Raw genomic sequence first — 16,720 nt, 5'->3', positions numbered from 1 at the left:
AGGTACAGAATACAGTAGAAAACCAGGCAGAATAGAGTGCAGGGGGAAATTGAATAAGGATAAAAGGGCAAATAGAGAATGAGAAAAGATTAGCGGGTAATATAAAAGGGAACCCAAAAATCTTTTATAAACATATAAAAAGTAAAAGAACGGTTAAAGGAATGGTGGGGCTGATTAGGGACAAAGAAGGAAATCTTCTTGTGAAGGCAGAGGGCATGACTGAGGTACTAAAGGAGTACTTTGCATCTGCCTTCACAAAAGAGGAGGATGAAGTTAATGTCGCAGTAGGGGAGGAGGGTGTAGAGAAATTGGATAGGATAAAAATAGATAGAAACTTGGAAACGTAATAAGATAAGGGATAGGAAGCAGAGAATAGTGGTGAATGGATGTTTTTCTGACTAGAGAGAAGTATACAGTGGGGTGCCCCAGGGGTCGGTATTAGGACCATGTCTTTTCTTGTTACATATAAATGGCCTGGACTTGGGTGTAGTAAGTACCGTATTGAAGTTTGTGGATGATACAAAACTTGGCACCGTAGTAAATTGTGGGGAGGATAGTAGCAGACTACAGGAAAACATAGACAGGCTGGTGAAATAGGCAGACACATGGCAGAAGCAATTTAATGTGGATAAGTGTTAAGTGATGCACTTTGGGAGGAACAACATGGAGAGGCAGTATGATATAAATGGTATTATTTTGAGGGGTGGGTGCAAGAGCAGAGAGACCTGGGGGTGCATATTCACAAATCTTTGAAGGTGGCAGGGCAAGTTGATAATTGGGTTAAGAAAGCGTATGGGATACTTGGCTTTGTAAATAGGGGCATTGAATACAAAAACAAGGAAGTCATGCTGAACCTTTACAAATCACAGGTTAGGTCTCAGTTGGAGTACTGTGTACAATTCTCAGCACCACACTTTATGAAGGATGTTGAGGCCTTGGTGAGGGTAGAGAGGAGGTTTACCAGGATGATACCAGGGAGGAGGGACTTCAGTTATGTGGAGATTGGAGAAGCTGAGATTGTTTTTCTTTAGAACAAAAAAGGTTAAGGGGGTACTTATTAGATCAAAATAATGAGTGGCTTTGACAGAGCAAATAGGGAGAAACTGTTTCCTCTGGCAAGTGGGTCGATAACCAGATGACATAGATTTAAAATAATTGGCAAAAGAACTCGAGCGGAAACGAGGAGAATTCTTTTCATACAGATGGTTAAGATCTGGAACACACTACCTGAAAGGGTAGTGGAAATAGATTCCATAGGAATTTTCAAAAGGAAATTGGATATGTACTTGAAGAAGACTAATTTACAGGGTTATGGGGAAAAAGCTGGGGAGTAGGACTAAATTGGACAGCACTTTCAAAGTCGGCACAGGCACGACGAGCCGAATGGCAGCCTCCTGTGCTGTAAGATTCTATGATGCTAAGTGAACTGTATAACTCCAAATTCTCCTGGTACTTTTGTGCTGGTCTGCCCTTACCCTCACCAAAACAGTTAGAAGATATTTATCATACCTTGCCCCTCCATTAGGGAAGGAGACAGAAAACGGGGAACTACAGACCGGTTAGCCTAACATCAGTAGTAGGGAAAATGCTAGAGTCTATTATAAAGGATGTGATAACAGGACACTTAGAAAATATCAACGGGATTAGACAAAGTAAACATGGATTTATAAAAGGGAAATCATGTTTGACAAACCTACTGGAGTTTTTTGAGGATGTAACTGGTAGAATAGATAAGGGAGAACCAGTGGATGTGGTTTATTTGGAATTTCAGAAGGCCTTTGATAAAGTCCCACATAAGACGTTAGTGTACAAAATTAAAGCACATGGGATTGGGGGTAATATACTGGCATGGATTGAAAATTGGTTAACAGACAGGAAAGAGAGTGTAGGAATAAATGGGTCTTTTTCGGGGTGGCAGGCAGTGACTAGTGGGGTACCGCAGGGATCAGTGCTTGGGCCCCAGCTATTCACAATATATATCAATGATTTGGATGAGGGAACCAAATGTAATATTTCCGAGTTTGCTGACGACACAAAACTAGGTGGGATCGTGAGTTGTGTGGAGGATGCAAAGAGGCTTCAAGGCGATTTAGACAAGTTGAGTGAGTGGGCAAATACATAGCAGATGCAGTATAATGTGGATAAATGTGAAGTTATCCACTTCGGAAGGAAAAACAGAAAGGCAGAGTATTACTTAAATGATGATAGATTGGGAAATGTTGATGTACAAAGGGACCTGGGTGTCCTTGTACACCAGTCACTGAAAGCAAACATGCAGGTGCAGCAAGCAGTTAGGAAGGTAAATAGTACGTTGGCCTTCATTGCAAGAGGGTTGGAGTACAGGAGCAAGGATGTCTTACTGCAGTTATACAGGGCCTTGGTGAGACCACACCTGGAGTATTGTGTGCAGTTTTGATCTCCTTACCTATGAAAAGATATACTTGCCATAGAGGGAGTGCAGTGAAGGTTCACCAGACTGATTCCTGGGATGGCAGGACTGTCGTGTGAGGAGAGATTGGGTCGACTCGGCCTGTATTCATTCGAGTTTAGAAGAATGAGAGATCTCAACGAAACATATAAAATTCTGACAGGGCCAGACAGACTGGATACATGGAGGATGTTTCCCCTAGCTGAGGGGTCCAGAACAAGGGGTCACAGTCTCAGGTTACTGGTAGGACATTTAGGACTGAGATGAGGAGAAATTTCTTCACTCAGAGGGTGGTGAACCTGTGGAATTCTCTACCACAGAAGGCTGTGGAGGCCAAGTCACTGAATATATTTAAGAAAGAGCTAGATAGATTTCTAGACACAAAGGCATCAGGGGATATGGGGAGAAAGCGGGAATATTATATTGAGATAGAGGATCAGCTATGATCATATTGAATGGCGGAGCAGGCTAGAAGGGCCAAATGGCCTACTCCTGCTCCTATTTTCTATGTTTCTATGAAATCAATGGCGATCATCATTTTCCTGCATTTAAGCCAGTCTTCATGCCGCATCACTGAGAATTAAAAATATTTGTGACCTGACAAAGCCGTGAGAGTGACTCTATATGATGCATTCACTGAATCAGACTTTTATTTTGAAATGACCTTTAAATGTCGCTGAAATTAATTTTGAGCTGCTAAAGAATTTGTTTCCTTACAGAGTTCAAGTAACAACGATTTATGGGCCAAAAACATAGCAAAGAAAGATGTTTCAGCAAAATACCTGAAGCTCAAGCATCGAAATTGTGTTGTTCCGATTTTCTTTTTAAATCCATAAAACACCAGAGGGTCAGTTTCATCAATTGGTGTACGTTTATCAGCCCTTTTAGAGTTCAAACTAAAACTAGTTTCAGAGAACATAATTTAATGGCTGTTCTGTATAAACTTGCTATTTTGTTAAAATTGAGATTTCAATAGACCTTACAGCTCAAATGAAACATGCAATTACTCAGTGAAAATAAAACCGACATTCCGACTTTTATATTTTTTTCTATAATTGTAAAATGTGAAGCAGCTTAATGAAAATTACAATCCAAAGTAGCTTCTTTTAAACCAAATTAACCTGGTGATCAATTTGTTCAACTTCCAATAGAAACCTGCAGATTCTAGTTCTGTTTCAACATAATTTTGCAAACATGATTTTTTTTTAAAAATCAAGTCCATATGAAGGAAAATGAAGATGGCCGTTATCAGTTCTCTTTTGTAAAACTAAAACCCATTATTGGCCATTGGCTGCAATGCTTCTGATTCGCCACTATCCTCGCTGTAGTGGATTCAAATCAGTTTATCAGTGAAATTTGGTGTCAATTCGCCACTGGAAGATCAGGGCGCACAACGATCTAACTTATAGGGCCAGAATTTTCTGTCAAAATAATGGTGAGGCTAATGGCGCTCGGCGTTATTTATGTGCAAATGGTCCAGCAACTTCAGGTTAGATGTGCGGATATCCAAAAGTTGCTGTCTGAGACGCTCTGCCGTTAGCTTCGCGAAAATGGCATCTCACTGTCTGCCTCACCATTGATATCCATTGAACGGCGTGAAGCTGCTGTATTTGCACGGTAGATACGAACTAAACTCACCACAGACAAAGTTAGGGATTGTCCATTTCAGTCTAAGTACCCTTTTAAAGATATGATAAGTGTTAATTACTGCCAATCGACCTCACTGGCTCTGAAAATTAACTACTACAAGTGTGGAGTCTCATTCTTTCAGGTTTTAAATGTTGTTGGAGATATTAAAAATGTTAAATTTTAATTTTTTTTTACTTTTCCTTTCTGTCCTTTTTTTTTCTCTCTTAATCCAACCCTTCTTTCCCTCTCTTTATTTCTCTTTCTGTACCTGATTTGACAATGAATTCACCCACTCTAATTTACACTTCCTTCTCAGTCCTTGTGCTGTTAATTTCTCAATCCTTCAATCTGTTGATTAAGGAGATACACAGTTGCTTGCCCTGTTCACTCAGGTCCCAGATGCCCTGGTTCCCTCGCTTCAACGTTACCACCTCGCACTTCCAGCAACTTGCCACCCAAAAAATTTAAAAACCTAAATGTGCAAGGGCAAGTCTAACTAACGGCAGACACTGGTAGATGCCCTGCTACAGCAAAATTATGGCCCATGGTGTTTGTCGTCAAATTCACCAATGCAGGAAAATCTCTAACAGTATCTTTGCTTTGACGCATTTACTAAATCTGGCCACTAGATTACATGTATCATCATCTGGTCGGGCTTCCCGATTTCCTGTTTCCCAAAAGGAGAAATCCAGAGGCCATTTTCCACTATGTAGGAACCACCAAGATGCGTCTTAAGCCATCACAGGAGACCACCAACACTCTCTTCTATTTTCCTACTTCATTTTATGCCAGTTTACTTTTTATCAAACCAGGCTATTTTGAGCCTCGATATCCTTGTCAAATCACATTCAATAACGGCTAGTACAAGGGATCACATTTATATTTCAAGGCACTCATGTAAAATGAATTATACATTTGGCAAGAAGTCACCAAAGCTGTACCAATCCTGATTTTTTTTTTGATCGCTACAACTTAATCCAATTTCCGTGGAATTCTTACAAATGTTGACTCCACAGTGTAGTTTGTAAATGAGGTTGCCACACAGCGACTTCTTCTAAGTAAGAGGTAATTCCTCTGTGCTACCATGGGAACTGGGTCTGTTTTCAAAATAATTGCATACCAATGGATTTTTTTCAAAGAGAGCAAATGGTAAATGGTACTTTCAATCTAATTATACAGAAAATTATTCTTACGCAATCCCTCGATCTTTCTATTCTGGTCGGTGAAATGTTTCAGACTGTTTCCCACTAAGTAACAGGGTTCTTTGTTTACAACCAGGATTGAGGATGAACTCACAGAGGAAAATTCTAATTTAGTCAGTTGCTGCTACAACCAACTGATCAATAGAAGAAACTTACAAAAGATCAAGAAAAATTCACTGAATCTCCCAATAATATTTCTTCATCCATCAGTAAGTTTTCCAAAGCACATGGATTTTTCTGATGGATTAGCTATAAAATAAGGAAACAAGGCCTTAAATTCCTGCGCTTCGCTGTGCCAGTGCAATTGTGACAGATATGAATCTCCACCTGCCTTAGACCCCATCCCAAACCCTGGGGGTGGGGTCATTCTACAATGCCAAATGGGCCACCTGCACCTGCAAGAGTGCATCAGTGGCGCCCATCCTGAACTACCAGTGGAATGTTGGAGCAGTGCCATGCAGCTCTGACAGTAGAGAGGAGGCCCAGCAAGGCCCCAAAGTAAAGTGTTCTCTTCAACTCTTCTGCTCTCAGTGGAGCAAACCATCCTCTTGGAGAAGGCTATCGATCCCCTCTGGAATCAATTACTTTTCTCTAGCAAAGGTGTGGAACCTTTTTACAGGCCTCAGCGGAACTTACACCAGTTCTCTGCTGGCATGAGTTCCACTGCCGTTAACAGAAGGAATAAAGGGACAAATTCCCATGGTAGCCTGCTCCCTGCTCTTCAAAGAGTACCATGGAATCTTTAACATCCAGCTGAACCACTGCAATAGACAGCTTAATGTCTCATCTGAAGGACAACACCTCAATCAATACAGTACTGCCACAGTATTGTACTGGAGTGTCAGTTTAGATTACATGGTCAAATCATAGATTGAATCCACATGCTTCTGACTTAGAGATAAAAGTGCTGCTAACTGAATCAATTCTGTTTGAACTCCTACCTGGTATTATGAGACACTTTTCTGTTAAGTTTTTTTTTCCTAATTAACCATACCGAAATGTTAATTGCAAGGTTAGAATAGTCTACTCCAGTTAATAATTGAAGACCTGGCTAGATGTTTAAGCACCACTGTGCAATGCCATGGAATACAATCTAACTGACTTAGATCCCACTGATTTCCCAATCTCAGCTGTGCTGCACAGGGATATGTCAAACAGGTGCCACGTATCTCTTCAGGGGAGGGGAAAAATTGTTTGTGGGCCACTCTCATGCACCTCCTAATGGCTGGCCAAAAGAACAGCATCAGTAGGAGCTGGTCACATCAATACTCCTAGGCTGTGGACAATAGGGTTGACATTGTCTGTGATAGCGCCCAGGGAATGCCTTTCTTCCAGGGGCTAAGGACTGGAAATAGAGGTGGAGACCCATGATGTTGGGTCTGCACACCTTCTACGTTGCTCCGGGATTTCCAGAGCTTCCCTTGGGACTGATCAGCCTGCAGCTGTAATAGGTGCAGGCCAGGGACCCTCATTCAAAGGAGCACGCACAGCCCTCCCACCTCACTTTCCTTTTCTTTCACATGTGAGTCCTCATTTTGATGGGTGCCCAGAAGAAGTGGACCTAAGACACTGCATACATCCAATTGGAGGATCAGAGAAGGGCAGACAGTGACCCTACAAATAAGTACATAACATCAGGCCTGCCTCCTCTAGGTGCTAGGCTCTGCCTGGTGGTGGTGAGGGGTTGGGGGTGAGGAAATAGCTGCATCAGAGGAGATTCAGGGCCATTTAAATAAATTGAGCCCACAATATAGGTGGATTTAGGTCACTACAGGTGGAAGATATTTTGGGTGTGCACAAGTCCCAGAGGAAAATTGGCTTTCGTATGCTCTCGGTGAGGGCAGCCTCTGCCGCTGAATATCCTGTTCCCACCAACCAGCAAGCTATCGCTTCCCACCGGCAACTGGAAAGAGAAAATTAGCTTAAAAATATAGAGGGATTGAGCTCTCCTGATGGCTCAATGAGTTTATCCAGCGAGCGGCTAAACCATATAGGCCAGGAAAGTTCCAGATTTGGTGTGCTGATTCAGCTGATCTCAGCTGGCCCAGCAGTGACAAAACATACCAAGTAATATAATAATCTTTTGCCATCTAACCTATCCTATCAAGCCATCTAACCTATCCTATCCTATCAAGCCATCTAACCTATCCTATCAAGCCTCTCATCAGATTCCTTACCGCGATTCTAGAACACGTGGTTCTGAATCCTATTTATAAACAGGAATTTACCTCGTCCATTTTTAATGCTAATGTTTTCTGTTTCACCACCCCAGCTGTTCATCCATTCCACATTTCCATCACTTCTTACTGAAAGCAAAAAAGACTGACTATGCAATTAAAATCTCCCAGGCCTCAGACTGCAGAGGTTCCGCAATCTCCCCCCCTCCTAAACACTGTGTCCTGAGTTCTCACCCGCGTTTTGGCAGCCAGTCCGGACCCAAGCCCATCACTTCTATTTTCCTTTTCCTTTTTTAACTTTTCTTTCTTCAATTTTCTTTTCCCTTCCTAGGCCCGCGTCTCCTGTCAAAATGCCTCCTTTCATTTCTCCCCTCTTGGGTACTCCGCGCACCCCTCCCCTCCAAATCCCTACCCCCAACTCTTCACCACTCCTTGACCTTCCTACTCTCCTGCTGCCATCCGAGGCTTAACTCTCTCTGTTAAATAAGCCTACAGCTTCCCTCTGCACCTCTCTTGGCATCCTCCGAAGGGCACAGTGAGGCACTCGTCGCTGCCTCCTCATGAGCGACACCAACTGCCCCATCCTACTCTCTCACCGACCTTTCCACCCAGCGCTACTGTTGGGGGCTAATCTTGCCAATCTCCTTCCCATCCCACTCACCCCTCCCAGTGCTGACACCGTGGACACTGCCAATGTATCAACTATCACCACCCCTCTCCGCATCTCCCTCCAGAATGTCCGTTCACTTGTAAACAACCTCTTTGCCTTCCATGAGCTTAGTGTGGATGATTGCTTCGATATCATGGCCTTGACAGAAACTTGGCAGACGGGTGATGACACTTTCCCCCTTAATGAAGCCTCCCCGCCTGACTATACCTTCCACCACTTGTCTAGCCCAGGTGGCAGTGTGGTCCTTATCACTAAATCACACTTGATCTGTCCCCCTACTATAGCACCTACTCCTCCTTTGAGCATCTCACCTTTTCCATTCCTCTCGCCCCTATTTCAAAATCCTCACTGCTTTCCTCCCTCAGCCTCTGCACCGAGCAACTTCTCATCCTCAGGTAGTGCATTTGATGTAGTCTACATGGAATTTAGCAAGGCTTTCGACAAGGTCCCACATGGCAGACTGATCAAAAAAGTACAAACCCATGGGATCCAAGGGAGAGTGGCAAGTTGGATCCAAAATTGGTTCAGTGGCAGGAAGAAAAGGGCAATGGTCGACGGGTGTTTTTGTGATTGAAAGGCTGCTTCCAGTGGGGTCCCGCAGGACTTAGTACTAGGTCCCTTGCTTTTTGTGATATATATTAATGATTAGGACTTAAATGCAGGGGGCATGATTGAAAAGTTTGCAGATGACTTGGCCTTGTGGTTGATATTGAGGAGGAAAGCTGTAGACTGCAGAGAGATATCAATGGATTGGTCAGGTGGGCAGAAAAGTGGCAAATGGAGTTCAATCCAGAGAAGTGTGAGGTAATGCATTTGGGGAGGGCAAACAAGGCAAGGGAGTACACAATAAATGAGAGGATACTGAAAAGTATATAGGAAGTGAGGGACCTTGGAGTGCATGTCCACAGATCCCTGAAAGTAGCAGGACAGGTAGATAAGGTGGTTAAGAAGGCATATGGAATACTTTCCTTTATTTGCCGAGGCATAGACTATAAGAGAAGGGAGGTTATGCTGGAACTTGTATAAAACACTGGTTAGGCCACAGCTTGAGTTCTGGTCACCACATTACAGGGAGGATGTAATTGCACTAGAGAGGGTACAGAGGGGATTTACGAGAATGTTGCCAGGGTTGGAGAATTTTAACTATGAGAAAAGATTGGATAGGCTGGGGTCGTTCTCTTTGGAACAGAGGAGGCTGAGGGGTGATTTAATTCAGGTGGACTAAATAGAGTGGATAGGAAGGACCTATTTCCCTTAGCAAAGAGGTCAATAACCAAGGGGGCATAAATTTAAAGTGATTGGCAGAAGGATTAGAGGGGAGCTGAGGAAAAGGGTGGTGGGGTCTGGAACTCACTGCCTAAAAGGGTGGTAGAGGCAGAAACCCTCAACTCATTTAAAAAGTACCTGGATGTGCACCTGGAGTGCTGTGACCTACAAGGCTACGGACCAAGTGCTGGAAAGTGGGATTAGGCTGGGTAGCTCATTTCCGGCTGGCGCGGATACGGTGGGCCGAATGGCCTCCTTCAGTGCCATAAATTTTCTAAGATTCTCTCTCCTCTGAGTGCACTGCTCTCCTATGCTCCCTTAATCTCTCCCTCCATATAAACTCCCTTACCATATTCACAGCCACCTCCTCGACCTTGCCACCTCAAGTGGCCTCTCTACTCCCATTGTGTCAATCACAGATAAGGCCATCCCTGAAAACTTCCTTGTATCCCTCTCGACTCGCATCCCCCTTCACCCTCCCAACCCCAATTCCTTCTGTGTCCGCCCTGGAAAAAACTTTTGCCCAAGTCACTTACAACGGCACTTTTAAGGATTCCATCCCTGCCACAGCACCAAAACGGCCCTTATCAAAGTCACAAGTGATATCTTGTGTGACTGTGACTGTGACCAAGGTAAACTCTCCTTCCCCATCCTTCTCAACCTGTCTACAGCTTTTGACACGGTTGACCACGCCTTCCTCCTACAAAGCCTCTCCTCCATCATCCAGCTGGGTGGGACTGCCCTCCCCTGGTTCTATTCTTATCTATCCAGTCGTAGCCAGAGAATCACCTGCAATGGCTTCTCTTCCTGCTCCCGATTTCTCTGGAGTCCCCCAGGGATCTATCTTTGGCCGCCTCCTATTTCTCATCTACATGCTGCCCCTCGGTGACATCATCTGGAAACACAACATTAAGTTCCACATGTACACTGACGACACCCAGCTCTACCTCACCACCACCTCTCTCGACCCCTCCACTGCCCCTCATGCTGCTTGTTCGACATCTAGTGCTGGATGAGCAGAAGTTTCTTCCAACTAAATATTGGGAAGACCAAAGCCATTGTCTTCGGTCCCCACCACAAACTCCATTTCCTAACCTCTGTCTCCACCCCTCTCCCTGGCCACTGACTGAGGCTAAACCTCAGTGTCCTATTTGACTCAGAGGTGATCTTCCAACCCCATATCCACTCCATCACCAAGACCACCTACTTCCACCTCTGTAACATCGCCCATCTCTGTCCCTGCCTCAGCTCATCTGCTGCTGAAACCCATCATCCATGTCTTTGTTACCTCTAGACTTGACTATTCCAATGATGTCCTGCTTAGCCTCCCATCTTCCACCCTCCGTAAACTCGAGCTCATCCAAAACTCTGCTGCCCATATCCTAACTCGCACGAAGTCCCGTTCACCTATCACCCCTGTGCTCGCTGACCTACACTGGCTTATGTTCCGGCAATGCGTCGATTTTAATATTCTCATCCTTGTTTTCAAATCCCTCCATGGCCTCGCCTCTCCCAGTCTCTGTAACCTCCTCCAGCCCTACATCCCTCCGAGATCTCTGAGCTCCTCCAATTCTGGCCTCTTATGCATCTCCGATTTTAATCGCCCCACCATTGGCGGCTGTGTCTTCAGCTGCCTAGGCCCTAAGTTCTGGAATTCCCTCCCTAAACCTCTGCGCCTTGCCACCTCTCTCTCCTCCTTTAAGGTGCTCCTTAAAACCTACCTTTTTGACCAAGCTTTTGGTCACCTGTCCTAATATCTCGTTATGTGGCTCGGTGTCAAATTTTGTTTCATAATTGCTCCTGTGAAGTGCCTTGGGACATTTTACTACGTTAAAGACTGGTCATGTACAAAGACAAATAAGATGTAAACAACAATGTTTCTACAATCTAAAGGCATCTAACACTCAACTAAACAGAGTTAAGTACAAAGAACAGCTAAAGAAAACAAAGGCTGCTATTAGATTAGCTAAAAGGATGATGGATAAGAGGATTGTAGACACATGTAGAAGTAAAGGGAAAAGCTTTTTCAGTTATGTGAAGAGTCAGAGAACTGTCAAAGACTGTCTTGGACCATTGAAGGATGCTCAAGGACAGGTTACAAAGGATTCGCAGGATATGGTAGAAATATTAAATGAGTACTTTGCATCAGTCTTCACTCTTGAAGACAATGCTTGACAGTTAGAATTTAATGATGATGGTAATAATTAAACTAGTAATATTAACATAGCTGAACATATTGTTTTAAATAGAATTAAGGACCTGAAAATATATAGAGCAGCCAGGCCGAATGATATCCACCCGATGGTCCTCAGGGAGATGGGATACATAGAATCTTACAGCACAGAAGCAGGCCATTCAGTCCATCATGCCTGTGCCGGCTCTTTGAAAGAGCTGTCCAATTTAGTCCCACACCCCAGCTTTTTCTCCATAAGCCTGCAAATTAGTCCTCTTCGAGTACATGTCCAATTGCCTTTTGAAAGTTCCTATGGAATCTGCTTCCACCACCCTTTCAGGTAGTGCGGTCCAGATCTTACCAACCCTTTGTGTGAAAAGATTTCTCCTCATTTCCCCTCTTGTTCTTTTGCCAATTATTTTAAATCTATGACCTCTGATTACTGACCCACTTGCCAGAGGAAACAGTTTCTCCCTATTTGCTCTATCAAAATCCCTCATAATTTTGAATCCCTCAATTAGGTCTCCCCTTAACCTTCTCTGCTCTAAGGAGAACAATCCCAGCTTCTCCAATCTCTTCTCATAACTGAAGTCCCTCATCCCTGGTATCATCCTAGTAAACCTCTTCTGTCTTGACATTCTTCCTAAAGTATGGTGCCCAGAATTGTACACAATACTCCAGCTGAGGCCTCACCAGTGATTTGTAATGTTTTAGCATGACTTCTTTGTTTTTGTATTCAATGCCCCTATTTACAAAGCCAAGTATCCCATACGCTTTCTTATCCGTCTGATCAACTTGCCGTGCCACCTTCAAAGATTTGTAAATATGCACCCCCAGTTCCCTCTGCTCTTACACACCCCTCAAAATAATATCATTTAGATTATACTGCCTGTCCATGTTGTTCCTCCCAAAATGCATCACTTCACACTTATTTGCATTAAATTGCAACTGCCATGCGACTGCTCATTTCATCAATCTGTCTACGTCCTCCTGAAGTCTGCTACTATCCTGCTCACTATTTACTACATTGCCAAGTTTTGTATTATCCGCAAACTGCGATATTGTAGTCCCTATACCAAAGTCCAGGTCATTTATATATAACAAGAAAAGCAATGGTCCTAATAGCATTGCATTCTTCTCTCCAGTCAGAAAAACATCCATTCACCACTACTCTCTGCCTCCTGTCCCTTAGCAATTACATACCCAAGTTATCACCATCCCTTTAATCCCATGTGCTTCTATTTTCCGAATATGTCTGTTATGTAGTACTTTTATCAAATGCCTTTTGAAAGTCCATATATACAATCTTTGGGTTATCAGATTAAATTTTGGCCACTTTACTTGCTCCTGGTGCTCCCTGAGCTGGTTTTCTTCAGCGGCAGCATGGCCTGGATATTAAGCAGTACCCTATCCTGTGCGATGGTCACCCATCCCAGCAGCTTGTTGAGCTCCTCGTCGTTGCGGATAGCCAGTTGCAGGTGTCTGGGTATGATGTGGGTCTTGTTGTCAGGGGCAGCTTGAGGATTTCAGCGGTCAGATACTCGAGCACAGCCGCCAGATAGACCGAGGCTCCGGTACCCACACTCTGGGCATAGTTCCCCTTTCGCAGGTGCCTGTGAACACGGCCCACAGGGAACTGCGGTCCAGCCCAGGATGAGCGCGACTTGGTCTTGGCCTTAGCTTTACTACTGGTTTTTCCTCTTCCAGACATTTTCACAGTCTTACAAACACTTTCACACATGCTGTGCGAACCCCTTGCCCGTATTTTTAATAGCTCACTGCACTGTGGTACAGTTCCCATAGACTGGAAGGGGGCGAATGTCGTCCCCATCTTTAAAAAAAAGGAGACAAGACGGACCTGGGTAACTACTGGCCCATTAGTTTGACATCAGTAATAGGAAAGATGCTTGAGGGAATCATTAGGGATGTAATATATGATTTCTTGGATAGAGAGCAACATATTAGGGACAACCAACATGGCTTCAAAATAAGGAGGTCAAATCTTACAAATTTGATTATATATTTTGAAGAAGTCACCAAGATAGTGGATGAAGGAAACCCAGCAGGCATTGTCTACTTAGAAGTCCAAAAAGCTTTTGACAAGGTACCGCACAAGAGACTTCTCTACGAGATCGAAGCCTCCGGTATTAGTGGTAATATATTGAGCTGGATTGAGAACTGGCTGGAAGGACACAAGTAGAAAGTAGTTATAGATGGATTTGGGTCTGTTTAGAGACCCAGTGATGTCCCACAGGGATCGGTGTTGGGACCGTTGCTCTTTACTATTTTTATTAATGATCTAGATGTAGGTGTTGGTGGCATGAACTGCAAATTTGCAGATGATACCAAGATCTGTGCGAGTGTTAGGACTGTAGACAATGCTCGACTGCTTCAGGCGGATCTTGATGTGTTGGGGGATTGGGCTCGTGATTGGCAAATGATGTTTAATTTTGAAAAGTGCAGTGTTACACTTGTGAGCAGGGCAAATGCTTAACATCCATACACCATTGAGGGAAAAGCATTAAAGCAGGTGGAGAAATAAAGAGATCTGGGTGCACTACTGCATAGATCTCTAAAGGTTCACGTGCAATGCCGTGAAGCGATAGCTTGAACGAATAGGGTATTGGGGTGCATTTATAGGACAATTGATACTATTTTGTCCTTGTACAAGACCTTGATCAGGCGTCAGTTGGAATATTGTGTCCAGTTTTGGTTTCCTAACATGATGGGCAATATTGAAGCTTTGGAAAGGGTGCAGAGAAGAGCCGCTAGGCTAATTCCCAGTTTAAAGCATCTTAGTTATCGAGACAGACTAAAAGAGTTGGGACTCTACACTTTAGAGAAGCACAGACTTAGGGGTGATCTGATCGAGGTTTATAAGATGATTAAGGGAATAGATTGTGTGCGAGTTGACAGTTTGTTGCAACTAAATACGTTAAGAGAGGACCAGGGGTCACAATTAAAGTTGTACAAGATCAGGTCTAGGTTGGCTGTCAGGAGGCAGTTCTTTTCCCAGAGAATAGTGGACCTCTGGAACAGGCTGCTGGCTCGTGCAGTGGACGCTGATTCGCTGAATTCCTTCAAGCGAGAGCTGGACTTGTTTCTGGCTGGGACCGAGATCACCTCTTACAAAAAGTAGGTAATACATAGAATTATCGAGGCCAGAGTGATTTCCAAGATTAGTTTCAATCGCCTAAGGGATCAGAGAGGAATTTCCAAGATTTTATCCGTCCCACAAATTGGCCTGGGTTTTTAATCTTTTTTTTGCCTCTCCCGGGAGATCAGATGATTTTGGGAGGGATGGAGAGTGTCTATATTGTGTGGGACAGGCTGGATGAACCAGAGAGTCTTTTCCTGTCCGCCATTGTTCGTAAGTTTGTATATAAATGCAAGTTGTTGTTGTTGTTGTCCTGTAGCCAACAAAAGAACTTTCACAGATGTAACTTTTACAGATCCCTAAAAATTTTAAAGACCCCTATCAAGTTCATCCTAGAGAATAAAGTTCCAGTGTAGACAATATTTCCTCAACTCAGTCCTCTAGTACAGGAATCAGCCTCATTGCTCTCCTCTTCGTGCAGGAATCAAGCCTGTCACCCTCCTCTGGACTCTCTCCAGTAATTTTACATTCTTTCTATAGTACGGAGACCAGAACTGAACATAGTATAAGAACATAAGAAATAGGAGCTGGAGTAGGCCATACGGCCCCTCGAGCCTGCTCCACCATTCAATCAGATCATGGCTGATCTTCGACCTCAACTCCACTTTCCTGCCCAATCCCCATATCCCTTGATTCTCCTAGAGTCCAACAATCTATCTATCTCAGCCTTGAATATAATCAGCCACTCAGCATCCATAGCCCTCTGGGGTAGAGAATTCCAAAGATTCACAACCCCTGTGAGTGAAGAAATTCCTCCTCATCTCAGTCTTAAATGGCCGACCCCAGAAGCAATATCACCAAGGCCAAATACCATTTCAAAATCACCTCTTTTAACTTATAAATTACAGTTCTAGCTACATATCACAACATTTTATTTACTTTCTCATTATCTGTGACCACTGAACCAATGGTTTCAACAAGCTATCCAGCAAATCTCTTTTCTGCTGTTACCTCAAGTGTATTACCATATAATGTGTACCCCACATTCGTGCTTCTTCTAACTAATCTCATGACTTTACATTCTGTATTGAACTCCATCTGCCACCTCTCTGCCCATTGACCCAGCCTGTCCAGAGTGCACATTGCTTAGCATAAAATGGCCTAGAAATTTGAGTGAGCCCAATTTTGGGCATGCGGGGAGTCCAGGGAACAATCCCCTTGTCTGTATGGATAGGTCCCAGGTGCACCCGATATTGGGCCTATAGCCGCATTATCATCGAGCTGGAGAGCTGTGGATACCTAATAGGCATCCCCAGGCAGCTCGCCAGCGAAGAGGAATCGAAGATTGGGCCACTGCGACACCAGCTACGGCCCTCAGGTTAAGCTGTTAAAGGGAGGATGGCTGGGTCGGGAGGGTAGCGGTGGCCGGGAGGGGGTGGGTAATGGTGATCGGAAAGGGTGGGTAGCATGCAGAGGCCGGGATTAGTCGGGGAGGAAAAAGGCCAGGATCGGGGGTGGGTAGCGGCAACAATTGAGGGTGAGGGGAGGTAGCAATGGTGATCGGTCGCGATAGGGAGGGGGTGGGCAGCTGTGGCCGGCAGCGGCCCAGACTGTTTGAATGTGGGGTCTTGAAGAGCAAGAGTGCTTCTCCTCCCAGCTCCACATTCAGGTAAGTGTATTTTAAATTATATTGGTTGTGGCCTTCAGCAGACTACCTGCTAGGCTGCATGTAGACTTGTTTTTCCAGACCATAGCCACCCTGGCGCCCACTGCGTTCAGGGCATCCCAATATTGCAGAGGGACTTCAAGCAGGCCTTACTTGAATATGCAAAGGGACTAATGCCTGTTTCAGGCAAGGGCCCTGAATGTCTATTTTGTTGCCTATACCAATATGGCAGGTGGAACACTCATAATGAGTATCCGCTTCCTGCCTATCATATTGGAGGCCATTTAAAGCCTGAAAGACGGCGCTGCGCTGTCAGATTTCTAGGCCTGAGAGTTAAAAACATTTATTTGAAAGGAAAAACAAAAACACACTATTGGTAAATTTAACAAAAAATCCACCTCATTAATTTCAA

At 44.1% G+C, this 16,720-nt stretch overlaps 1 protein-coding gene and 1 pseudogene across 1 annotated transcript in view; both read right to left on the bottom strand.

Annotated features, from left to right (window-relative positions):
• LOC137341166 (collagen alpha-1(XXVIII) chain-like) overlaps positions 1-16,720 on the bottom strand; it is a 234,564-nt gene that overhangs the window by 160,479 nt on the left and 57,365 nt on the right. The window lies entirely within an intron of this gene.
• LOC137334069 (histone H2A.J-like) lies at positions 12,883-13,286 on the bottom strand (annotated as a pseudogene).

The sequence above is a fragment of the Heptranchias perlo genome, chromosome 2 (assembly GCF_035084215.1).
Source record: "Heptranchias perlo isolate sHepPer1 chromosome 2, sHepPer1.hap1, whole genome shotgun sequence".
Classification (NCBI taxonomy): domain Eukaryota; kingdom Metazoa; phylum Chordata; class Chondrichthyes; order Hexanchiformes; family Hexanchidae; genus Heptranchias; species Heptranchias perlo.
The sequence above is the reverse complement of the archived record's forward strand: the minus strand, read 5'-3'. Positions and strand labels throughout refer to the sequence as shown.